The sequence below is a fragment of the Coturnix japonica genome, chromosome 4 (assembly GCF_001577835.2).
Source record: "Coturnix japonica isolate 7356 chromosome 4, Coturnix japonica 2.1, whole genome shotgun sequence".
In the NCBI taxonomy this organism is placed as follows: Eukaryota; Metazoa; Chordata; class Aves; order Galliformes; family Phasianidae; genus Coturnix; species Coturnix japonica.
In genome coordinates, this window is record NC_029519.1 from 37150351 (window position 1) to 37177637 (window position 27287).

Genomic DNA, 27287 nt, shown 5'->3' on the forward strand with positions numbered 1-27287 from the left:
TACTAACCAGCTTATAGCTGGTTGAGGCTTATAACCTTTTGTAAGTAAGTAGTACATTCTCCTGGCTTCAGAAAAATGGACTTGAAACTTGAGTACAGCTATCAAAACCAATATTACCCTACAAATGTAAGTGGGATTAATATGTCTGAAGTATCTATTTTCCCATTTAAAAATGTAAATGGTTTAGAAAAAAATATATTTTTTTTCTGACTTACTCTAAATATATTCTGGAATTCATTCTGTCCCCTGACAAGAATGATTAACCTAGAGTTGACAATAATATCCATAAATATAGTTAGAAAGAGGCAAGGAGTGCAAGTACATTTTGCAGAACTTTAGAAAGACATAAATCCACAGGTTTACAATTGGAGTTTTGGTTGGATTTGCCGTATCTATTCTTCATATTGTTCATTTCATTATTCAGAAAAAAGTTAAAAAAAGAAAAAAAGTCATGAAAGAATTGAAGATGGGAAGAAAACTTTAGGAAGAAGGAAAACCACTAAAACTTCTGGAAGGAAAGAATGCAGAGCACAACCTAGAGAATAAATACAACAGTCTGAACCAAAAATGTCTATTGCTGTATTATTCAGTGGAATTATGTGGTCATAAGTAGCTCTCAACGGCATGGATGATAAAAAATTATAAACGTTGAAATAGCAGGCAAGATGAATCTCATGGAAAAATTAAAAGCAAATCAAGATGAGAATATAGAACTGATGAATTACAAAACTGAGAATTCCAGAAAGCACATGTAATTGTGAATATCAGAATCAACCAGTTAAGAAAAAGATGATCAATGATATAACACTGTGGCACTTCCTCAATAGTTAATGAAGTGGAATAATTAGATTGAATATAGAGTATGAATAATAAATTTTGAGAATCCAATCAGGTTGTAAATTCATTAAGAAAGCACACCGGCAACAAAAATACACAAGGATTTCACAATATGTTTCGTCCCTCCATGATAGCAAATCTAGTGCTGGACTTCGGACATAAGATGGTTAAAGAGAAAAGTTTTTTTTACATGAACTTGATCTCTTAGCAGCAGTCTGATGGGGGGGGGGGGGAACCCTCTACAGAAATTACTGGTCTGCTCTAGAATCTTAACAGGAAAATAAAGTTGTAAAAAAAACCCATGTAAAATAAAGCAAATCCACAAAGATTAGTGTCCTTTCCTTCTTTCATCTTACCAAACAACAGTTCAACACAGCATTTCTGTGTAAGCCACTGGTACTGTTACATATGAATCTTGCCAGCTTTCCCCCCTGGGAATTCTAATGACTATAGTTGAAGGAGTGTATCTGTCCTTCTCTATCACTTGTCCAAAAACCTGGGAATTATAACCTTGAATTCCTTGGAGCACTGTCTCCTGTTGATCTGAGCTTGTCCCTTTCAAAGTGATGCTAGTGCCTTGCAGGTGTGAGAGACATGACAACTTGGGTTCATACCAATTATTTTACACCTTTTTGCTTTCTCTGAATTTTGTGTATTACCCTGTGATGCTTAGTGACAGTCATGTCAGTTTTCAGAACCTGTAGCCATATCTCACAATACTGTAAATCATTGGAACAGCTCACACTGTGAGCTGTTGGCGTAGAGAGAGAAGAAACAAATAGTTGCAACTCAAAATTACAATATGAAGCACTTACACAGAATACCACAGCAGTACTCAGAAGAGCACTAATGATACACTGTGATGTTTCAGAAGAAAGATTCAAGGAAATATGGTAAAATAAAGCCAACATACAAATACTTTGTGTTCACTGATACTAAAACTATCTTCATTCAAAGTAAAAAACAAACAAAAAACCAAACCAAACAAACAAACAAACAAGAAACTAGATTATTCAGTGAAACCTAGAAAAAATAATTTATGTGACTTTAAGTAGACAATCAGTCAATTAGTAGCAGTTAATGACAGAGTATTACAAAACTACTGAAGGAGATCATATGTGCAGGTACAGATTTCTGAAAACCCCATACTGTGAAGTAAACATAAAGGACTAGCTTCAAGAATCACGATTTGCAGCAGCATGTCAAAGGCTGATAGTGATAATTCCAGAAAAAAAAAAAAAAAAAAAAAAAAAAGAAAGATATAAAATAACTGCACTACAGCCAGATCACCTCTTGATTCAGCACCAGAACAGCAGAACAGAATTCAAGGGGACGTGGAAGATTGATCTCTCCTTCCACAATATTTTCTCAGAATTCACTGAGTAAGCATCAATACCCATACACTATTTGTGTCACAGAGGTGTATTCCTGGATATTTTTCCCCCCCCTTTTTAAAAATATAAAACAGTAGATATCATTTTCAGTGAACTACGATAATAACATGACACAGGTAAACATTTTATTTAGATAAAGAAGGGATGAGATGACCTAGAAAAAGTGCTTACCAGCCAGCAACAGACAACAAGTTAAAAATGGAAGAAAATGAGTTCTACCAAAATGTTATGAGCAGCAGAAGATTACATAACAACTTCAGATGCCCATGAAAATTATAGACCTGTGCAAATGCGATAATTTCCTAAAGTTTGTGACATGTTTTGGAAAAGAGCACTCTACAGGATGCTCTTCAGAATACTTACCTGTAAGTGGATTAGGAAAATGAGAAGTATAAAGTGATTTACTCTGAGACTACATAAAAGAAGTCATATTCTAGGTATCAACCAAGAAGCAAAGCAACACAAATTCAAATGACTTTGATGGAAGGAAAATATCACTAATGAAGCAATGAAGCAATTCATGCTACTGTGTTTTACAAGACCGCATGAGAGTTAAAAGATATTCTTTATATTCTTCTATCCACTAAAGAATATTATAAGACTCTGGAGAAAGTAGAAAGACACCCCAAAATTAACAAATAAAAACACTTTCCACAAAAGAAATGTAAACAGAGAAGATCATAGAAGAATCAACTGATACAAAGGTTAAGGCAATGACAAAATCTCTCAGAGAAACAAAACCAAAACCCCATGAAGAACTGAATCACTGGTCCTAAAATTGATGTCCAGATCAGAAACAAATGGAGAGATGAAAGAATGAAAATAACAGAATTAAAAGATAATGGAATCATAGGATGACTTGGGTCAGAAGAGACCTCAAGGATCATCAAGTTCCAACCCCCCTGCAACAGGTAATTTTTAGATATGTGAGAGGGGTGAAAAGATATTTCACAGATAAATGATAATATGATAAAATAAAATACAAATCCCTTCAGTCTCAAAGCATTCAGTTTGAAAAGAACGTTTTGAGATCTTGCTCGAAAACAAGCCACAACTTGGTCTGCTCAGTAATACTGATTTATATGTTCAGTGTGATGACTAGCACAAAGCTTTTCCCAGAAATAGTTACATTGCAAAGGGGCATATGGCTGTCTTTATATTAAGTAAGAAAATATTTATAAAACAATAATCAAATCAATATGTATTACAGACTCAAGTTCACTTTCACTTCCGACCAGTTTGAGAAGCCGGTACCCTAAACATCAAAGTCTTCTCTGGGGGCACACTACTGAATGGTGGCCATAAATGATATGCTGACAGTGGTAAAAGTGAACAGAGAGAAAAAGCTTGAAGGATTGTCTTTTCTGTTTGTCAAGACATGGTGTGATGTATCCCTGCTACTGCTCATTACATTGCTTTTGTCTCAATACTGAACCTCCAATGATACATTGTGTCCTGTCTTTGTTTATGTATATGTACAATGACCAGAACAGTTAAGTCATTTTCATTGCAGCTTCTTGCCTTTTTAACAGTAAAGGCAACAGCAAGCAGAATGTAATTTCCTTAATTCAAAGGTGAACTTTTTCTTTCACTGGTGCTGATTTTAGTCTTGAAATTTCTGCTGTACTGAACAAAGTTGATTGGTATGATGCTGCTAGAATAAAGAATGGAAAACATGCATCAGAAAGGAAAACACTTTAAGGAACATAACTGAAATACTGTAAAAGAATTAATTAGTCAGGTGGCCTAGACTACTAGAAGAGATAGAAACTGAAACCATGTATCTGTAGCATGGATATATTCATACTGGTTTCTCATTTTTCCTCGGTTTATAATTTGCACACCTTTGAATTATTTTTTCATTCTGAATAAAAAATAAGTGTGAATCTACCAGCAGTTATTTACTAAGTATAGAAAGAAAAAAAAAAAATTGAAAATTTATAGAATACCACACAGGACACACATATGATGCACTTTAAAAATAACAGATTGAAAGCGATTTTAGACTAAGAATAACTGTGGTCTTGGGTAATGAAATGGGAGCTGCCCTAAGAAAGAAAAACATTTACAGAAACATTAAATAGAACAATGGAAAGATGGCTAATTCATCACCCTGACATTCATAAGACTTTACAAGACTGAAACGACGAGTAGAAATTGTGAATATGCTTCATATCTGAAGGGCTGGGAGAATAAGGAGAAGAATAATGAAGTTAAGACATTCCATATGTTACAGTTAGTAACTGAGATTCAGTTCCATGTTGGGCCCGAAACTGTTCACTAAAATGAAACAATAGAAAATGTAAGCCCAAATGTCAAAAGAAGAATAAGTTGATGAATATTGCACATGCACCTAATACTCAATAAGATAAATAAGTGTCAGCAGCTAATTTTCTTTGTCTCTCCTGATTGGTGGGATATAAGCAACCCTTTTACCTCCTTGAGATCATAAAGCATTCTTTGCTAAGTTGCAAAAAGTAAGTGTTCATTGAGAAAGGCAGCATACATATTTCTATTCTTCTGAGTAGGTTCAGTTTTATAACTTTTACCTTATTGATTACTGCATTTTGCAATCCTTTTCTCTGTAAGAACAGAAAAGACAAACTGTTTATTGGAATTCTATACATTATACAGGATTCTGATGTAGAAAAATCAAGGAAAGAAACACATAGATTCTGCTGTCATCATGTATATCTCACTCAAAGATCGTATTTTCCTGTAGTACTTCTGATTTCTGACTTTATTTCTCTGCTATGACCGATGATAGCACTTTCTGAGCTACTAAATTATTCCACCCATCTCAGAAAGATGATTGATTAGCTTTTGAACTTATCTTTTAATAGTGGCACTACAGTGTATCAGGATACTCTTTGTGTGTCAGAAAAAGATATCTAGTTTTTGTTTCAGTACTCAGAGACACGGACTCTATTCTAGTTTAAGGTGCTCATACCACTCCCATCACAGTGACACCAAAAAATAAAAACAGAACAGAATTCTCTGCTCTCTGATTATAGCAGAAGCAGCACTCACTGTTTTTCTTTTTTTGCTCTGTGAGTTACTTGGAGTAGGCCTGCTTTTGCATTGAGTTAGTGCAGTTGATTTCAACAGAAGAAAAGTAGTGAGAAAACAAGTCATGTTTAAAACCTGGGTTCAGTGGTGTCTGCATAAATTGCATATTTCAGTGGAATTTCATTTCCTCTTACTTTGTGCAAAGACTGGTACATAAAAGATGCAGAATACAGACATATAACAGTGTTGGATTTTCTATCTGTCTTGATCCTGTTGAAAGACATAGCACTGTGCTGAAAATGTAAAAGAGATCTGATCAGTGTCCCACCACCAGCAGAGCAAAGGTCACACTGCTTGTATGCTGTTACCTGATATATAATCTAATAAAGTATAGTTATATCTGCGCACCTAAAGAATTCCTAAAACTGTGCTCTCTCTCAAGAAGTATCACTGCTTTCAGAAAGAATCATTAATATCAACTTCTCTACTGGTTCTACTTAGAAAAATATACCATAGGTCATATGCTTTGTAATTTAGAAGTAAAAGATCTGTTTCTCTCAGAAAACCCCCCAGATGTTATTTCATATCCAGCTCCTAAAATTTCTGTTTCTACACCTCTTCTTGGGATTGAATCACCACTCCTTGCCTAGACATTCTGCTTTCATCTCCTACCATGTGTCCTTTCACTAAGCATATCCTTCTGTTTGCTATCAGTCTAACATATGCTCAGACCCTTAGCTGGTTCATTCTCTGTTTTAACAGATTTTTACGCCTTGCCTGAAACACAGCATCTGGAGCACCTGATGGCATTAATGAAACCTGTGATTGATTTTGGATCAAAGGTTTTCTTGGTAGCAGCTAATGTTAGCTCTCAATCTATTACACAATGAGCCATCTTTTCATAGCAAGGATTTTCAAATAAGCCCCCCTAATCTGTATTTGAGATTTACATAGGCTCTGTCTTTTAATGTTTAAAATGCAATTTGCATAATGGACATATCTTGTTACCCATATGACTTTAATTTCTGATATCTTTGAGTTTCCTTCAAGTGCTCATTCCATCTCAGCACTGTGAGGTATCAAGGTATAATGCTTATTTCAGAGACTGGAGAATGAAAAAGGAAAAGTTAAATTCTAGGAAACATCTAATTCAGGCATCTATAATTGTTTTCAGAAGCTATATGTTTATGATTGATTCATCTCAACAGATTTCTTGTGACATCTGGCAACTACATTTAATCAGTAAATTAAATTTCTAAGGTGTATGCTTCTTTTGTAGAATGTCTTAAAATTGTAGGTTTCTTACCAACTGCCATTGTCTTGTTTCACCATGTACCTCATCCTCCTCTATCCTTCTCTTTCTGTCTCTCCCTCTTGCATGTAACTAGTACTCTTCCCACAAAATGCCTATTTTCCAAAAGCTTGCTTTGCAGACTTCTAAACAAGCACAGCTAAAACTTCAAAACACAATTTTATAACCTTTATTTTCTTGTTGACTTATACATTCTCGACAAGGACAGCTTTTAAAAGATATATCATCTTTCTAATATATATGTATATATATATGCATCTCTATATATTTACAGGTGCTCATTACTTTACATCTTTTTAAATTGCTATACATGTTCGAAAAGCAGGACAGATTTCCCTCCTTTTCCCTTCTTCCCCTTCATCCTGCCCATAACTGCACATCAATATTTTTCTACAAATACTTTCCCACTACATATGTAACATTACATTAGTCACATAGCAAAAGTTCCTGTCATTATTCAGAATGCTGAAAAACTTTAAGTCTCTGATGCATTACAGCTCACATCACATCACATCACTGTGAGTCACGCAAAGCCATGTGTTGACAGAAGCAGATATAACAAGACAGTGCATCAAATCTCTTTAGGCTTATACTCAAGGTGCAAAAACAAATGCTATCACAGAAGCTTGTAAGGCTGTTTTACAAGACTCATCACCAGAAAGCATGCATCATGCGGCAGTGCTGTACTTTAAGTGCTTCTGTAAAACACTAATATGTTGCTTGATAACATAATGGCAGTACAAACTTACTGACATAGTGGAATGAAGTGTTGCTAAACATAAAAAGACAACAGAGTAAATAAATCTAGTAGCACGAGTGTGCTGCAAGTAACAGTATCAGTGAGATGCAGCATTTTACTAACATCTTACCTTCCTACTGATTTCTTTGTTTACAACCCTGCTAAATAGCAACTCATTTAGAGTACATGCTATTTTCACAGCACTCCCTGAGCTCTGCACATACCAAAAGAGACCATCTGTTCACTTTTGAAAACCTTATAAAAGAGGAAGATTCTTTTTTGCCCAAAGTTCAAGACTTCTTCCTAAAGGTCTTATGTTTTTTAAAACTGTCCCTCCTATTATTTACTGGTAAAACATTACAGCACAGTACCAGGATTATTTTGCCATTTTGGAGCACTTTCAAGTCTTTGAAAATTGACAGGCAACATTTGTTTAGTGTGTGTTTTGATGGGACACCATGGTCAACTATTGTGCAAGATCTGTAATTAGACAACTAACAGCATTCTTGTATGATCCTTTCAGCACAGCTTATTGTCTAACTGCTTATTAATAACAGTGAGCACAATATCAGTATTCAAGTTACAGAAAATTGCAGTATTACTGTATTTTGAAGTTATAGTGAAATCGCATGTGTAAATATCAACTATGATACTTTATCTCTAGAACTCCATCTTTAGGTTGCACCCCTTTAAAACATTTTTTTCAAAATGTTTTTATGCAAATGTCTACCTTAGAAGAACAGAAATTTTATGCCAATTTATCAGACCATTTCAACACAGAAAACAAGAGAAAAAAAAGTGAAATATAAATTACAGTAGAGGACTTCTCTGGAAAAAAAAATAGTGAATCAGATGACAACCTCTGAGAGAAGCTTGATGTCATAGTGATTCCTGAAAGGAAGAAAGTATCTTTCTATTTTTCACTCACTCATTTATCATTAGCATCAACGCAGTTTGAAGGATTACATGCATTTAAATGTCCACTTTGGAGTTGAAAGGGAAACTTGATCACAGCCTGAACCTCTGATTAATCATATGAGGCAATCAATGAGACAGCTATGGGAGCACAGGTGAAGGTAATTCAGATGTGCTTCTGGAAGGGGTGGAGCTTGACTTCACCTCTCCTAGATCCCATTTAAGGGCTGAAAACCACTGGTCTAACATCTCTTTCTGGAGGTTGCTCCTTTGTGGAATTTTTGTGGTGAGTATCCATCTCAACTGGAAGGCTCTGCATTGGTGAGTCTTTTCTTTTTTTTTTTTAGATCTGCTTTGGCTCTCCATTTACTCTGTAATTACAGCTATACACTTGTATTATTCCAACTATATGCGGGTGGGGGAAATAAAAAGCAGTATCTTGACTCCCAAAGAACAACAACAACCAAAGAAAAAAACAAAAAAAAACCTTGCAGTATCTAGTTGTTGTAGTAAGAAAGATATAGAACCAGCTTCTCTGATTTTCTGTGAACAGACAGTTTCATGTTTTAACATTAAAAAGGTCCATTCTCTGAGTTTGCTGTAAGCACCTACTGCACAAGTGCCAGAAGGCAAGGGTCTGTCTTTCACTCAACTTTAAAACTGGGCTTCTGTTCTTAAAATATAACAACGAAAGTTAAGAATAAACACTCCTTCCTTTGCAGGATGCTGATTGAAGAAAGGGCCTTTTAAATAGCTCTCAGCTAAAAGCAAGTTCAAAAGTTGTATATTGTTTCAAAAACCCACAAATCATTTGAAAACGAGAGTTTTAGAAAGAGGTGGCACTTTTAAGTACTAAACTTTATTCTCTGTCATCTTCTGTAATTGTATTTTTTTCAGGGCCCTTTCTGCATGAATAAAAAATATCTCTTCAAAGCTGTAATTCCTTATGTGTTTCTACTGTCTTCTCATAAATAAAGACTGAGGGGGGAAGACAACAAAAAGCAAGGCAGGTGATTCTCAGCAGCTTTTTAGTTCCTGACTTTCTGACTAGAAGCTAAAGACTATGGAACAGTAGAGTGAGTGGCTGGGCATGAAAAACCTCTTACAGCCAGGTTAAAGGAATTTTGGTTATGTAGTAGTGTCCACTCATCGTGAAGGTTACTGAAATAATAACTCCTTTGCTCAAAAATAAGGTATTATAAAAGTATGTATACTTAAGAACAGGATTAAGGGGACTCAGGAGAAAAAAATAAAAGTTTTAAGTAGCCTTGCAGTACTGTAATGGTCTTGTGGTTTAAGTAGTTACCTTGAAGCCTTATCTCCAAAAAAAAATAATATTTGAACTGCAAAATCTGGATCCAAATTCCAACAGCCCATTCGAAGTACTCAGTGGAAGATCTGTACCTTGTCACCTACACCTTCATGAATGCTTATGTCTACATGCATTAAGTTGTTTTGTTGGTTTTCTTTGTGCCCGTCCTGATGTACAACACACTAGAAAATAGTAAAGTGTTTTGTAGGAAAAAATGTCAGGAACACCAAAGAAATCATGTTCCCAGTGAAGAGTTATCTTAGAATGTTCTCATAAACACTAAACAAATGCATATAGAAATTTCTGTCTTCAGTGGAAGAAGGATTAGAAAAGAAAATAGGAGAATGGCATTATGGATTCTTCTTGTGAGGAGATAGTTTTAGTCATTTACTGTTTTATTTCAAAACAATTCAGTGATTACAAAACTTATTATAGAAAAATAATCACAGCATAATGTTTTGAAAAGGCCTTTCGTTTTGAAAAGGCCTTCCATTTATTCAAATTTACATATTTCTATGAAATGGAAAAAGATGTCAGGGTGTTTCTGAGAGTTTTCTTAGAGAAGTTCTTGGAAGATCCTCCTTTATCTTCCCCCACTCCCCCCCTCCCTATTAAATAAACTAGTATCATATTACTAGATTGTCCACTCAGGCACAAGGAAACAGATTTTTCAACTGTCTTAGGTGCTTGACTTCAATAGAAGCTTAATATGTGCTTGAAAATTGGTGGGCTAATTCATGTTGGTCCAATGATGGTAGCACCAATGCGATCACAAATAGCAAGACATCAAATTCTGCTGGAGATACAGAGCTTCTCAAATCCTGTAACATCACCACATCCTAAGCATGTCTTTTCTGAAACAATTTTTGTGCAAGGTAAGGTGACAGAAGATCTGCGAAAGAAAAGAAATATCTTGGTATAAAGAAGAAATAAGAAAAAACCCCTTTTTCACTTGCTTCCTGTATGGGAACTGTTGAGTCATAGCTTGAACCACTGATTGATCTCTTGGGGCAAGGATCGAGTCAGCCCTGAGAGCACAGGTGAAGGTAATTTGCCTCTGTGACCAGAAGGGATGGAGACTGGCTCCACCTCTCTTAGACCCCATTTAAGGGCTGACTACCACTCTGAAAGGATTTCTGGTTAGATATTCCTCCCTTGTGGAGTCTTTTGCTGCAAGCCTAGATCCTCAGAGGTGGATGAACATTCCTTTCCTGCTTATCCCATTCGCCATTCCACTTCATTATTGCCTTTCCACTCTGCCAATCTCTCTGACTGTAGCATTTCTGTCAAGCCAAAATAACAACATCAACAACAACAGCATCCATAGAGCATTTAAAATTGTAAAATCCTGAATCAATGAACTTACTATGTGATCTATCAAAACCTCAGTCTTTTTTTTCCCCCACTGATTAGAGAGTTATTCAATTGCTGCAATCTTCTATTTTAAGATTGAGGAGAAAGTAAGACTAACCAAATTACCTTTTAATGATATGTACCTTAAACATCAAATTATGCTTTACTTTCCATAAATTTCAAGATTTTAACTGAAAATGTAAAGCATTTCTTCTTAATTATTTGATAAGATTAGAAATGAATTATTTACCCAAATCCCAAAGAAATCTCTATGCTTCCACATATTAAGAACATCACTTTCCTGTGTTAGTGGAAGTAGAGGAGAGGCTGTAGTCTAAAGCATATCTTCAATGACATGGAAAATCTGTTTCAGATATACTTCTTCATATTAGAGATATTTCTTCATAATTTCTTTTTCTTTCCCCCTTCCTCTAGTTCACGCATGAAATTGGCTTAGTCTGAACAGGCACAAGCATGAGAAGAGCTAATTAACATTTCTTCTTCTGTTAGCACATAAATAACAGTAGGCATTGGAGGTCAGTATAGCACAATTTTATCCTTTCTCACCACACTGCCAGCTGAATAGTTCCAGCACTACTTTAGTTCTTACTGGATGGGAGACTTGAGCAAACAGTAAGCGCTAGTACCACTGCAAGATACAGTCCTATTCTCTGCCTGTATGGGAAAAGTGTAGGCAATGCATACTACAACCCATGGAAATCAAACCAAAGTGAGCAACATAAATACAGAACACACAACATTTTGTGAATATCTACCAGCATCTATTGGGAGAGTGTGGCAAAGTGAATGTGCCACAAGCCAGAGCAAGATTGTTGGCCATGAAAAGGAATTGATTGGTTATTGAAACTGGTGAAGAAATTAGTATGTTTTCATACTACACATTTACCTAAGTTGCTAATTACAATTGCTTTTAAATCACTAAATGACATGGTATTCATTAAGCTCTGTACAACTCACTGGTAATTCAGCAAGTCAGTTCTTTAGTACTCTGTTTTAGTGTCAGCTTTGTATCATCTCAAAACATTGAGGAATTAGATATTCAAAAACCAAGAGAGCAGTTCAAAGCAGAGCTAAACTATGCTTAAATACTGCATCAGTGACAGAATAAATTTTTTTAAAGTGTTAAGAAGGGCTGAGGAACATTAAATAAGCTTCTAACAAAACTGAAGCATGTTCACCCCTTATATTTTGTGTGAACAAACAGAAATGCCATTGTCTTTATGAATGGCCTGGATCAATAATTGTGCTGTTAAAACATGTTTCTGCCCTGGAAGTGGCTTCCAGAGATAAGCTCGACTTCTTATTTCTAGTTGAATATAACTGAATTATCAGATACTTACTGTAAGGGAAGCTGTTGATAACAGCCTGACCCTCTGATTAACCATCTGAAGGAAGCGATGAGTCAGCTGTGGGAACGCAGGTGAAGGTAATTCAGCTGTGCTCCTGGAAGGGGTGGAGCTTGACTCCACATCTCCTAGATCCCATTTAAGGGCTGACCATCACTGAGGTAGTATATTTTTCTGGAGATTGTTCCTCAACACTGGTGAGCATCCATCTCAACTGAAAGCCTCAGCACTGTTGAGTCTTTTCTTAGATACACTCTGGCTATCCCTATCTGGCTATTTACTCTATTTACTCTGTAATTACATGTATACACTAGTATTATTCCAAGTATACACTTATTATTAAGGATTATGAAGCAAATTTTTTAGTAGGTTAGTTTTTCATGTATTTCTTTATTTGTTTTTTGTTGTTGTTTTTTGTTTGCTTGATTTTGTTTTTGTTTTTTTAGTAGTCAATTTGTAACTCCCAGGATTTAAATAAAATTAAAGTCAGGCTAGCAAATCTTGTTATTGCTGATTAAAGAAAACCCAACAACAGTGTTTTTGGGTAGAAAACTGTCAAGTCTTGATGCATCTAGCACTTTGTCGAGAGTCTGTTTTTTGCAAACAACTGTGTGTGACTGTTGGAATGGAGTTACACGTGTGCATCATTTTATTCATTCACAGGAGACCTTCAAATAGTAATATCCTTTGTTTATTGTTAACTTGAGATGAATTTAAAGCAAGAGTTGAAAGCCAGAAAAAAAAAAAATAAATAAAAAAAATCTGCTTTATATTTGGAAGCACTTAAAGTTCAGATCTCTTTTCTTTGTTTTTCAGTAAGTCTTACAAAAAGAGTTTCTGTTATAAATACACAGCTCACTATGCTGTTTCCAGACAAGATGTGCCTCTGGGAGCACACTGAGTCTGGAGAGGTATAGGAATTGTACAGTGGAATTTAAACCCTAGATAGCAGGTGTTTCTAGGACACATCCCATCACAGTGGGAGGCATTCTTAAAAGTCAAATGACAACTGACCAAAGTATGTCTGGTTTGTTTGTTTGTTTCATTTTAATTCAAATGTGCCTTTCTTTCCTAGAGAAAGTATGTCACTAAATCCTAGTGATGGAAGACATTCAGGGAATTGTGTATCATCCTCAGCGTTTTCCAATTTTATTTGACGTTTTGATGAGTGAGGGAGGGGAGAAAAAAAAAAACAAAAAAAACAAAACCAACCCTAAGCTACTTTGTTTTAATAAGTTACTTTGTTTTGCTGAGTCATAAAAGAGAGTATAAAGTGCATACCTTGACAATAATAGTAAGAAAAAGCATCTTAAGGATTGACAAATCCCATCCCCATTTTTAACATACTGACAGGTGTTTAAAGCACTTCCAAAGGCTGGCAGTCATTGTTTTAATTCTAATCATGAAAACACATTAATTCTAAAACAGTATGGCACTTCAACTACAATACTAACAACAGAATCTGATGGTACTACAAATAAAACTACTTCTCTATCACATGCAGTTCATGGGCAAGCTTCCCGAGCTATCAGGGGAAAAAATGAGGATAGTTAAAATGCACTTTTCTCCCTATAGGTTAGCACTGCTGAATGCAATCTTGGCTTTGTTGTACAAAAATTGTACCTCACAATGAATAGGTAAGTGCAGTTTCCAAAAGCACTCAAACTGTTCTTAAACATTTTTAAAAACACATGGATACACTGATTACCTCCTTAAATTTTTATATAGAATGTAATGTTTTTCTTGTCTAAATAATTTCAGGAAACTTGGACAACTGCTTTTAATGTTTTATTTGAAGAGTATTATGTTGGTTCTTTTTTTTTCTATTGAATTCCAGATCCTTTCAAGAAGTAATCCAGTGACTCCAAATTAATGATTATAGGTGATTTAATAATTTTATTTGTGATGCAAATGGAATTATGTAGGCTTTAAATAGACGTGAATTTATTAATTTCACACCTTCTAGCCTTTGATTTTGGTAATATTTTGCAATAAAAGCCTTAAAGTCTGTGTGTAGCTAGTCTGTAACATGCTAAGAGGCTTTATGACTACTACAGTAAAAAGTTCATAAATCATGCTTTAACATCTAAAATAAATAATGTCCTCAATAGCTCAATAAATAAATTCTATATAAACTTTAATAAAAATTACTGAGAAAAATTTTTGAAAGCTTTTAAAAGAAGCAAACAGAAGACACATACCCACAAAGAGTAATATATGCTAAAAATTATCACAGGTAAAAATTCACTTGAAAGTGATTTAATAGAGTAGAGGACACAGTGGATATTCACCTGGGTTTCTCCGGCCTTGTTCTCCTGGATTGGGATTATGTGCCTACTTCTGTGTTTCACTTACGATATTTTTTCTTTACCTTATCCATGGCTGAAATGGCTGAAGACATCTGGAAATTCTGGACCAAAAAAATATATCAAGACCAAGTATTTATCTTATAGTTAAATCTGTTATGCATTTAGCACCAAAAACAATCAACCAAACAAAAAAACCCCCAATATTTAAATATATTGTGTTCTTGATGAGTTATGTTTCCGTGTCTTTGAAATTCAATTACAGAGAAGAATAGAAAAGGGGGAAAAATCAGAAAAGAATTGGCTTTTATCTCACACAAAATTGTTAACCTTTCTGTCTGTTCTTGTTAAACTTATACATGATTTTGCTGGCTATGTGATGATGACTAATTTTTAATGTTTGTGGAATGACTGGATCATTTTCCAGTATTCTGGTTACCTCATTGCGTACCACGATTATTCTGTCTCACTGATGAGCTCAATCTACCTCACAAATAACTGGCATAATTGATTGATTCTTCTTACATTGATTTTTGTTTGAAACAGAAATATTCATTTCCTTCTGGCATTCGGTCTCTTCTCACTCTGAAGTTCTCTACTTAGTTTAGTTTTCCTATGCATGTGTGAACTTCTAAGCCAAAGGGCCACTTTGCTCCCATTAGACTTTCTTTTTAAGCTCATCCAGACTTGTGCCCACATGTACTGAAATGAAAGAAGTTACTTAGAGGCATGAACAAGATTCCATGATTTCGATGTTTTTCGATGAACTTTAGAAGAAAAATCAACATGATTTTAGATTTCAGATGAATGGAAGCTAACATTTCCATTTTTGTTGTGGCTGCTAAAGAATTGCTTTTCATTGTAGACTAAACAACTGCCTGAAAAATGCTAGTTTTAAGTCTCTCATCCTATAGACTGATTTCAGATTCAAAAGAAGAAATAAAGGGAACATAAGAAGAAAACATAAGCTCTAATATGGGCAACAAATGGGGGAAAGTGAAGAGAAAATGAAGAAATTTCCATCTTCATAAACTGAATATTCAGGAATAAAACTGAAATGATTTTCCTTCAATATTATGTGTGATATCAAGTGCAGCAGTATCCTGGAGGGACTGGTAGGAGAAAAGACACATTAAAAGTTTCATGAATATTATAGAAATGTAGAACTGAAAAGGATTTCAAATTAATCTGTAATTGAATATCTCAAAATAATTGCATCTAGATAAAAGTGAACGCATGAGCAGAGTAACACCAGGGATAATAGCATATTCATAAAGATCAGAAATCAGTGTACCTGTCAACATGTGCTTTGTAGCTTCAATTAGAATAACAGCACTTTGACTTTGAAGGGTACTAGGTTAGTCCACATTATTTAACTTTAACTACAATGAAGAATCAATAGTAAAGTTCTTTCCAAAATGAAAGAAAACTTGTTCAAGAACTACACAGGATATTTCTCTTTTTGGTAAGGTTTAAACATCATAGTCTTTTTAAAAATCTTTTAGTTTGTAAACACATCTAGTTACAGTAGCAGGAATGTCCTGCTATACTCTACATATGAGAGCAATCAGTTTGTTACTCAGTTTTGTTGCATGAGTCTCAAGAGCTTCTGCTATGTGAAGATCTGCAGAAACTGGTAACGCCAGGAGCTTGTAAATAGCTCCCATATTGTAGTAAATTTGTTCTTAAAACCATTTTCTTCAAACATGCAATATGCTAATGGGGCAACATCACAAGATACTCTGTTCATAATGATATGAATTTCTCATTTTTAGGGTCACTGAAGCAAATTTGGTTGTGATTATTCTGCCATAGGAGGTATAGTAATGGTAGTGTTGGCTAGAAAGGGACTTGTACAGGGACTATGAAGAGGATATTTGTTTCTAGTATTTGTTTCTAAAAACAGAAGCGTTGCTACAGATAGTCTAACTGAGACAGCAGTACTTTCCGAAGTACTTTGAGAGAACTTAGATGAAAAACAATTCTTTCAGGGCCTAGTTATCTTTGGCAGTAGTATCTAAGGTATTTTCCTCATTTTCAGGGAACAAAAGAAGGAATAATCGTGGTATAATGTAATTTGTTCATCTCTTGAACTAAGTGAAGTCAGAAATATCAGGGAAAAAAACTGAATAATAAAATTTCCTGTTCCTTGTAAGCAGTGAAATTATTTCTGATAGATTCTTTGTGATACTAGAGAAAGTGTCACTAGGAATATCAGCAATCATATACAGAGAAAGGTTGACTCACCCAACTGATGGTAGGGGTTTAGGCCACAAACACTCCTCAGAAAGCAGCCTTCATCCAGGAGACATCCTCCTTTCAACAGCAAGCACTTAAGTGAGCCCAGGAAGGGATGGATCAAGGGTATATGGCTTCCAGTCAGATGGGAAGTGCACACCTGTGCTTCCTGCACCAGCCACTCCCTTCACTAGGTACTCCATCATCTGTTCAGGTTGTGATGTATCAGTTCCCTTACAGAAGCATAGAATTTTTTGAGTTGGAAGGGACCCTCAAAGTTCATCTAGTTTAACACCCATGCAGTGAATAGAAAGACTTGCAACTCAGTCACTTGCTCAAAGACTGGTCCAGCCTGACCTTGAATGTTTCCAGGGACAGGGTGTTCACCACCTCTCAGGGCAATCTGTTCCATTGCCTCACCATCTTTATTGTAAAAAAACAAACAAACAGAAAACCACAAACCTCTTTCTTTAAGTCTGATTTAAAATTCTTCTTTTAATTTGAAGTCATTTTCCCTTGTCCTTCCACAGCAGACTCTGTTAGAGTCTGACCCCCTTCTTTCTTACAGCCTCCTTCAGATATCTAAATGCCAGTTCCAGTTCTCCTCAGATCCTTCTCTTATCCAGGCTGTTTAGCGCCAGCTCCTTCAGCCGTCTCCCATTAGGGAAGGTGTTTCATATCTTGGATCATTTCTGTGGCCCTTTTCTGGACATGCTGCAACAGGTCCACATCTCTCCTGTTCTGAGTACTACACATTTGGACACAGTGCTCCAGGTGAGGCCTCACCAGAACAGAAGGGTAGGATCACCTCCCTTGATCTGCTGGCCACTCTTCTGTGGATGCACCTGGGATACAGTTGTCATTCTGGGCTGCAAGGGTATATTGCTAACTCATGTCCAACTGCCATCCACCAGTACCCTCAAGTCCTTTTTGGAAAGGCTGTATTCTACACTTTCATTTCACAGCTTGTATTGATAGTAGAGGTTGCCATAATCAAAGTACAAGACCTTACACTTTGCTTTGCTGAATCTCATGAGGCTCACCTGGGGTCACTGATTGAGCCTATCTTGGTCTCTTTAAATGACATTTTGTCTCTTGAGCATGTTTATGGCACCACACAGCTTGGTTTCACCTGCAAACTTGCTGAGAATGCACTCAATCCCACTATTGATGTCACCGATGAAGGTGTTAAAGAGTATTGATTCCAGTACTGACCCCTGAAGGACACCACTTATCTCCATCTGGACACTGAGCCGTTGACCACCACTCTCTGGAAATAATCATGGAACCGGTTCTTCAACCTTCAAAAAGTCTCATTTTTTCCTACATAGGCAAGATCTCATTTCATTAGTTCCATTAAGTCATTTTGAAAAACAAATATCACAATATGTCCCTTGGGAATGTAACACCATCACTCACCAATAAGGAAATGAATTTCACTCTAAGAAATGCAATATTGATTACACAAGCAATTAAAAAAAAAACAAAAAAAACCCAATAAAACTATACATGAATACAAAAATGATTTAATCTGACTTTTAATGGCAACAGTTTAAAACAACGGGACAGCAATTTAAACATCCAAAACCAATGCTACCAAACAGTAATTCTGGAGGAAGTGTCTATCCTCATACCCTCTTCTTCAGAAATAGCTACAATCTCCTCTTTTCTTTTTCTTTTTTTTTTTTTTTTTTTCTTTGCCTTCCCCCTGCTCCCATTGACCTCTTATGTGGCTCTTCTTTTTTCTGCTGAATATGAGTTTGAATGAACTCTACAGTGTCAGACAGAAGTTCTTAATTCTTCTTAGAGCCCTGAAATGCAAACGTATTGCACTTCAGTTAGTCATAAAACTGAACAAATACTACCATGGAAAAAATAATTTTAGAAGTGAGATTAAATATTAATGCTCAGTATGCCTTATTAAAATTCTGAGAATTAAATAAAAGTGAGTGATATTTCTAAGACATTGTTTGCGGAAGAGAGCTTAAAAGCTAAGAATCATTTTTTATGCAACAGGAAAATAAAACATACTTGAATCAGGAAGAAAAAGTGGTTTGCTACACGTATTTTGAATTCATCACATTCTGCATATTTTGGGGAATACTGCTAAGTCATAAGCCCCATGGACAGAAGCTCCAGGAAAAAAACAACAACAACAACAACAAAAAAAAACCACCACCAACAAAACCCACAATTATTTACTTATTTATTTTTAACAAAGAAGGAAAGGATCCCACAGGAAATTTCATTTTCATAAATCATTTTTTTCTGTTCAATTCCTCACCTGCACCTGTCACCTGGGATGTCACTATCACATTCATCTGAAATGCAACTTTGTTGGAGCCTCTTAACAAAAAAGATCTTCAAGTAAACAGCTTGTTTCTCAATAGTGTGAGTTTTAATTTACTTTAGTTTCTCTCATTTTTTTGTCTGTGAGAATATCCCTGACTGAGTAATAGAGTTGATGACAGCAGTGTTGAGATCTGTTTACAGAGGTCTTACATTCTTAATTCCTTAGTAAAGCTAAAATCTTCCCTTAAGTGATCAAACACACAAAAAATAGTTTGGTGGCAGTTTTACAAATTTGTACCTTTGTACTGAGAAGCACAAATATATTCCCTCCAATTACTTGCATGCAGACTCAGATAGGGGAACTATGTAATGTAAGTGAGAAGGGCAATTACATCAGTGATACACACATAAAAGTGTTAGATTATGTGATTAAAGGCTAATGGCAGTAAACACAAAGGCTGGTGTAAGAACTCTAGTTACACTGTCAGTGGCAATGTCATACACTGAATTAATGACTCTTAAAACTATCTGAGGTCTGACAAAATGGAAACTGATGTGTGTGGAAGTTTTACCTACAAAAGTCATACAATTTTCTTAGGTTTTGAAGAATATGTATTCATGAAATCTTAGCATAGCTAAGAAAGCTAGCATACTTATTTGAGCTTCATTTATCTGTCTTTTCCCTTTCTGCTGACGCTGTACCTTGGTAGAAAGGTTTTGAAATAAATGCTAATATTCAGCTATATGTCGTAATTGGAAGAAACATAAAGATGAGTAGCATGACCATTTAAATGAACAGTGTGATGCTCAAAGTAAAGTATCACAGTAGTAAATATGGAATTAAAATTGTCTTTAGCAGCAGCAAGCAGTGTATTTGTCTGATTAATGTTCATATTGGCAACTGCTATTTCTACATATACACACAAAAACTTTACTTCTGCTCAAATTAGCTCCTCTCATCCCCTTACATTTACTATCATTACTCAGTTCCACCCACATTTGTATGAGTAGTTTTTCTTGCCAAAATATACATTATCCTTTCATTCCACACAGCTACTAAAATTTAAATCTATACCTGCAGTCAGCATTCCACTCCTTCAAACGCTGATGAACAGAATCTGTCATTTCTAGATGTGAGCAGTGCTCCATAGTAAATTTATGATAAAACTCTGAATCAGACTGCAGCTTCTACATTATCTTGGCTGCGTGGATTTACAAACTACATTCATCATTAACATCGTGAAAAAAAAGAAGAATAGAAAAACAATATTGTGTTTATAGAGTCAATCTCAATAGCATCAGCTGGGTCTTCTGATTATTGATAGTTACATAAGCATTTTAGTATTTGTAAGTACTCTGATTTTGCACAGCTATACTCACTTTCTGCAGTTACCATGAAATTACAGCATAAAGCTAGATAGTAAAATATACTTTGGAATGAAAAAAATATCTGACTCCACTTATTTTCACCTCTGGGATTTAATCTTACTCTTTCATGTTTTATTTTGGTGGGAACTTCAATAAAGAACACTGATGGAGCAAATACTCAGTTACAAGGCATTATGTTAATCACCACCATTAGCTACTCACTTTCACCAGCAATGAAAAGAGACTGCATACCACGCTCATAATAATCTGCACAACCAGAGGTGATCCACTGTCACTGTCACTGCAGCTAAAGTGCAGCACCCAACACCTCACTCTGCTCATATCTACTGCTTGGTCTCCAGAAATGTTCAGCAAGCATCAATGAATATCAGTGGGTGCAGTCTTTTCCACATGGAGGAATTAACTGACACACTTCTGCCTCACACACACTTCCATGTCAGACACCATTCTGTAAGCCTGTCCCTCTGCTGTCACCTGTAACTCAGAGACAGAATGTGATTGTACACTGAGGGGAAGCTTCAGCCTCTACTGCCATATCACTAACATCTGTGTCTGACATTGTGAGCCAACACATTAAAATAGGAGGTATTACTTTCAGAGCCACCATTGCAATAAAACATACTGGCAATAGTAAACCAACTTCAAAATATATTTTGATTACCACTTTGGCAGACAATCCAATTCCAATTATAGGGTAAAATTTGATTTTACAATATTGTTCCATAACTTGTGCCACATTTTTCATAATTCATAACTATTTATTATAAACAAAATAAACTATTGCAACTACAGCAATTTGCAGTATATTTTTTACAAGAATGGCATATTTCCAGCAAAATAATTTATGAATATGCTCAGATTGCTTAATTCAAATTCTTCCATATAGAAAATGTAGGTGGCAGTACAGCTATGTAGCAAAGGTTACCAAATAAATGCAGAAGATGCATCTACAGGGCATACAGTATGCACAAAGAAAATGCACACTGGAAGCAGAAAATAGAAGCTACTGGAAAACATGTGTTGTCACATAATTGCTTTTGGAAGTAAGAAACTACAACAAATAGTTCATTCACAAAACAGAGTTTGTGCTTGAATTCATGTTAAATTCAATACTTTACACCATCAAACGTGAGCTGAGATGGAAATTTTAAGACAACAATAGAAATGTACATCAAAAATTAATTATTTTGTAAGCACTGGGTAGAAAACCACTTCTCACAGAGCTCTGTAGCTTAAAATATTTAAAATAACTAGGAAATGCAGTATAACAAAAAGTAATAAGCAATTACTTTGGGAAATAAAAGTGAAGATGATAACTTTATGGATATTTAATCAATGCAACATATGTGTAATATATAGCATCCTGCATAGTAATCACAGTTATTATCCCTCTGAGAATAACCCATTTTTCAGTTAGGCAAACTGAAAATTAAGAAACTAGACAGAATAATTTTTTAAAAATTGTTTTCTCTACCAAAAAAAAAACCAAAAAAAAAAAACCCCACAAACCAACAATACACGTAATTGTGCTTACATAATGACCAGAAAGCAAGACTAGTTCTAGATATTCATGTTGTAATCAGCAAGATCAAAACTGTTCAACTCTTCCTGTTATTTAGCCTTTTTAAAGCCCCTTGCTTATTTGCATAATTGATGCTCAATTCCTGTCACTGCTACAAAGCTTGTTGCAGTCAGACTGATCTTGCTTTATCCCAGGTATGTTTTATTTTTCCCAAACTGGTAACAGGTGCCAGTAGACACAGCTGAGCTTCTCAAGGAATGAAGCCTCAGGATTTTGTTTCTGCATCAAGAACCCAAATGCAGCTGGACATAGATTAACACATGACTCGAGGAATTCAGGGATCTTTTTGTTTACTGAAGTTGTAACAAGTGAAGTTGTACTGAACAGCCATAAATTGCTTGTTCAATCCTTAGAGCTTCAGAAATAGTGTATTACCTACCACCTAAATCATTGGGCTGCAAAACTGTACTGTCAGTCTTCCACGAGGGTCTTTCTCTTTGCATAAACAAACATTCAGCAAAGCAGGAGTTGAAACCATGATGCCCTTCCTTCTCTTAAGGAAATCTCTTAGTTGGGTGTCTATCAATTAGGAGTCTAATTGAGAAACTGAAAAGTGATCTTTCACTTCATTGTGTTGGTTTTAATGACTGTTAAGTATTTTAATCGACTGCGTTTTATAAAGTCTGAAACAACTCAGTGAAATTGCTACTTTCTTCTCTGTGATCATCATCATCCTGCTCAGAGCAGGAGGTTCATTCCATGATGCCTTGCCCTCACATGTCTACCCCAGACTTCACACAGATTACTCAGTTTCTGCTTATGGAAGATTCCAGCATTCCCCACACTGCAGCACAACTGATACAGCATTAGCAGGATGATTCAAGATTTCCAATAGCTTACCAAACCTGAAAGAGAACAGTACTTGGACTAATGTCAGATTTTACAAATGTTTCCTTCTTGGACAACATTCTGGCACTATTTAGGACAGTCTTATTAGGCTGGTTCTTAAAAAGGTTGTTTACAGTTTTGGTGACAGTGTGTAAGGTAACAGAGCTCTGTGTTCAGCTTAGGTGTTTCATCCAAGCTGTGATCACATGTGCTGTAGTTAGGCAGTTGAAACAACAGGAATTTTATTCTGTTTGTTTATCTGGCAGTAGAAAATTATCTGGCAAGAAGCACACTTAGATTTGTAGTGGCATTTCATCCACCTTGTTTGTACTGCCATCTCCTTCCTTCTCAGGAGAGCTGGTGTTCTGCAAGAGAACAGATTCAGTTCCTATCATCTTCCCTTAATGGGAAAGAGCCACCTGACAACTCTACTGCCCACAGACACAATGAATGGGCTCTCATACAGGCAACTATCAGCAGGGTGTAGCATGCCAGATTGTCTAAATATTTCTTCATACTAAACCATTTATGCTTGAATCCAGCTCTGAGTAACAGGTTAATTTAACTTCATCTTTTCCCCTTCATTTAGCTAAGCCCCACTATTTTAGGACCAAAGCATATCATCCATAGTTTTTATTCAGTTGATTCTGTATCTCCCATGTACTTATAACACTCAATTCTACTGTAACATATAAATCTCCACAGCTATTATTATTCCATGATAATTAATTGCATGCCCTGTTGAGCCTTACTGTCTAATTGGTAGTTTAGAAAAGCAGATCTGTGCTAGTTTTAAGAATAGCATCCATTTCCTCAAAAGAAAAAAAAATATATACGCCTACCACTCTCAAAGCTGTTCGTATTGATATCACTGCTCACACAAACTATGAGTGTAGCCTAGAGAACTCATAGTTTCATGTAGCTCTAGTGTCAGCCTAGAGAAGAGAAGGTTGTGGGGTGACCTCATTGCAGCCTTTCAGTACCTGAAGGGAACTTACTCCCAGGAGGGGAGTAAACTCTTCAAAAGGGCTGACAATAGCAGGACTAGGGGAAATGGTTTTAAGTTAAAAGAGGGAAGATTTAGGTTGGATGTTTGGGGGAAGTTCTTCATTAGGAGAGTGGTTAGGCCCTGGAACAGCCTGCCCAGGGAGGTTATGGATGCCCCATCCTTGGAGGTGTTCAAGACCAGGTTGGACAGGGCCCTGGCCAACCTGATCTAGTAAAGGCGTATGTTTGGTGGCCCTGCTAGGCAGGGGGGTTGGAACTACATGATCCTTGTGGTCCCTTCCAACCCAGGTCATTCTGCGATTCTGTGATTCTGTGAGTGTAGAAATACCTTTTTCAGAATAGTAGTGGCAAAAGTATTGGCAAAATGAATATTTTCTAAGATTTTAGGAAACATCTTGAAGTCTGGTTCTGTCTTCATTTGTAACAGGCAAATACAAGCACTTCTCTTCGGATATGCAAAAATAAGAGCATGGAATCTAGACTGCCAGGTAGGCTGTTACTGCAGAAGCATCCCTTCGGCATCATTTGAGCACCATATGAAGAAATATTCTTGCCAGCTTAGTTAGAAAGTGTTCAAAGTGATTATCCCATACTAGCATTTTTGATGAACTGAGACTGAATTAGACATTCTTGGATGTCTACGAACACATGCAAACACCTAATGAGCAGAAACAATCTCTCTTAAACAACTATCCATAGTATGTTTCAATGATTTGGAAATTTTGACATTTTCTTCCATGATTGTCCAAATCAATAAGCTGAAATCCCTCATCCTTAACTAACCTGTGGGTCTCTGGGAAGGTTTTGGGTCATGCAGCTGCCACAATTGTTTCCTGTATTCACACCACAGTGAAGAAAATAGGCTACCATAGCATGACAGAAATCTCTCAACCACATTTGTCAAGACTTACCTACAAGAATTCCCAGCCACAGAACATTTGCAGGTTTATTGATCTGAAAATACATAAAAACAGTAGCTAAAACCTTCTGCTAAGGAAAATATTTTATCACAAAAAGAAGCAGTAGTCTCCCAAATTTGGAAGAGCTGGTCACAGAAAAGCCACATTCTAGAGGAAGGTTCAAACTAATGCAGAGAGATCAAAGAATCTTAGAATAATTAAGGTTGGAAAGACTTCTAAGATCATCTAGTCCACCCATCAATCCATGCCATGGCTGCCTTGACCTTACTTTGTCACTCAGTGAGACATTTACCCTTTACCCCTGAGATATCTGTGTTTGAATAGCTTCTTTTATTTTTTTATTATTTTTTTTCCTTCTTCTGTCAGGACAATATTCTCTTCACTAGCTTCCCTTTAAACTCTTTACTGCCCACCAACTCCACTCCTACTCATCCAGAATCATTTCTGGCAGGAAATTTGTCCTGGCCACTGTAAGAATCTAACCCTGTCAGACAGAAAATACCACCCCCTATTTTTTTGCTAAATATAAATCCAGAGATCATGCACTTCACATATCACGAGGTAATTGTTTGTTATCTAATCTAGAGTCTAAATGCTGAGACTTGATTTGTAATTGACAAGTTCCTGGGTCACAAATAGCAACCTGTACTCAGGCTAAGGTATTTATGTGAATGAAGTTAAAGAGAACAGAGATGTGTACTAAAGATTAGTCTTCCAAAAATGCCTTCCACATTGGCTAGAGAAAGACATTCTTTTTTTAGAGAATGTGGGGAAAAAAAATCTATAATTTAAAAAATATATCATACACAGCACAGTAACTTGGAAATTACAGACACAAGAGTCAGACAAGAAAGCCTAAAGGGAAAGAACTTCTCAAGGCTTTTTGACCACAATGTGAAGCCTAAAGGTGTGCTGATCTATGTAACACCAGCTACATAAAGCACATATAAAGCACTGAATAAAAGACACAAATCATCATCTTTTGCATTTCCCGTGCTTTACAACTAAGTTTATCTTCCACAGCAATAGAAAAATTTTCATCCACCACCTGAGTGTGGGAGATAAGTATGGACAAAGATTCACCTCATTCTGACAATTTTACATAATAAAAAGGGATCAGGCTTAGAAACAGCATCAGTTTCTCCTCTCTTCCAACAGGACTATGGATCTCCACAGCAGTCACCCATGAAAAATGACCAAAAAAAAAAAAAAATCATTTTAAGGGATATTGCATGTGTTAAAATTCAAAGAAAAGTTGTAGAAACCAGGATTAACTTCCACTTCCTTCTGTGTTTTATTTAATCACTCCAATTTCTCCTCAGCAGCTTTGCAAGTGTCTCTTTTCTTCTTTTTCTTTTAACCTGCCCTTCTGCTTTGCACTTCTCCAATTTTTCTGCATTTATAATAAGGCTAGATTACTTTTGAATGTTCACTCTCATCTTATTCTCCTCTATTTCTTCAAGAAATTATTTTCTTGGGATAAAATGGTTGTAACTGTGCCCCAGTACTTAATATGCCCTCTCTTCCAGAATAATGAAGACCCCCCCCCTGCCCCAGGCTAAGTGATAACTGCCATTAACATCAGGCACGTAAGTCACCACACAGTTTTCCCAGATCATAAGCCTGAGCAGGTACTAGTAACTTTAACCACAGCAAAGCAGTCAACCACCATGATACAAGAAAAAGAGGATTCCCTGGAAGTCCTAACACAGTTTTGCCATCCACCATTTTCAGAAGCAAAGCAACCCCCAGGATTCGAGCCTCCTGTGTAGCAGAGCAGCACTTCTACCATTTGTGTCACAGGAGGAATTCGAACCAGGGTCTCTGGTGTTGCAAGCGGCATTCCTACCACTGCGCCACCGGCGGCGCCCAAATGTTGTTAATGAAATGGAAGTTGTTATCATATAATCATATGCCACACCATTAATTTGCTATCACTTGACAAAATTTTGTATTGTCTGAAAACTGTATTCATATCAAGAACACCAACCATCCACTGTACCCCAGAAACTCCAGCTCTTACTTTGTCCTTATTTGTCATATTATCTTTATTGGTAATTGCTCCCTGTTTTTTACTTATTCATCCAGATTTCAGTTTCAGATTTCATCCACCAAGCTTGAACAAGCTAAAAAATATCTTCGTCCCATGTTCAAGAATGTGATATAATTAAATCTAAAATTCATCTAATGCAACAAAGACAGTACAAAACTGGAACATAGAGCTTCTTTATATACTTCTAATTTTTTTTCACTATGCAAGTATAAATCTATCAAAGACTTTGAAACACTTTGGTCTGGAAGATCCTAGAAACATGTTCGACCACAGATATGCACTCAGACATCAATTTTTGTAAAGTGTATTGCATCATATCCTGTATGGGTAAAAAGCAGAGAAAGATCCAAAGGTATGGTCAGCTGCTAAATAACAAGAGGCAAAAAGAGCAAAAGGAACTTGCTGAGAGAATGACACTTGCTTCTTAAGCATC

At 36.0% G+C, this 27287-nt stretch overlaps 1 long non-coding RNA gene across 3 annotated transcripts in view; it reads right to left on the reverse strand.

Annotated features, from left to right (window-relative positions):
- Positions 1-18319: 18319 nt before the first annotated feature.
- The window catches only part of LOC107313327, a 31049-nt gene continuing 22081 nt past the window's right edge, over positions 18320-27287 (reverse strand). The window contains exons 4-5 of one of the 3 annotated variants that reach the window (XR_001554933.2): positions 24793-24835; positions 18320-18593 (exon numbers count right to left, since the gene is read on the reverse strand). This is a non-coding gene — a long non-coding RNA (uncharacterized LOC107313327). Of the gene's footprint in view, positions 18594-22599; positions 22891-24792; positions 24836-27287 lie in introns of those variants that run through there. The other 2 variants (XR_001554934.2, XR_004307185.1) reach the window with 2 other exon arrangements.